Source organism: Galeopterus variegatus, unplaced genomic scaffold (assembly GCF_000696425.1).
Source record: "Galeopterus variegatus unplaced genomic scaffold, G_variegatus-3.0.2 Scaffold1493, whole genome shotgun sequence".
NCBI lineage: Eukaryota > Metazoa > Chordata > Mammalia > Dermoptera > Cynocephalidae > Galeopterus > Galeopterus variegatus.
In genome coordinates, this window is record NW_007727604.1 from 114,541 (window position 1) to 115,214 (window position 674).

The window sequence follows — 674 nt, forward strand, 5'->3', positions numbered from 1 at the left end:
TGGTTGTAAAAAAACAAACTAAAAGACCAAGACCAACGTACAGTTAAAAAAAAAAAAAAAAAAGAACTACTTTCTTGAACTCAGGTGACCAACTGTCTTGTTTTACCCAGGACTTTCCTGGTTTGGGCACTGAAAGTCCTGCATTTCAGGAAAAGCCCTCAGTACCAGGCAAACTAGGACAGGTGATCACCCTGGTGGCTGATACAGCTTCTAAAACATTACAGAAAAACGTGTGTGCCTGTCTCTATATAACTATTTGTGTATCTGCCTATTATTTAATGAAACAAAACTGAATATATGTAGGGGGAAAAAAAAGAATAAGAGCAAAACTCTCCCCCAGCTTCCTGAGGAGACATTTAATCTTGGTATGAGAAGTCTTTTCACTTGGAACAGAAGTGAGTCTTTGCCCTAAAACTTGTTAATCAGCAATGATAAAAGTAAAAACACTTCTAGTAACTCCTCAAGTTGCAGTAATGCTGCTAACATACTGCGTTGGGGAAGTACGATACCAATTTACCTGAAAATCTAACTAGCTCTTAATTAAAACTAATTGTACACACAGAATTTCTATATTGTAGTGCACTGTTCTGTGTCACAGTTTTCAGGAACTACAGTAGTTTATAAATGTTTTTTTTTTTTTTTTTTCTTTTTTTTTTTTTTTTTTGACCGGCAAC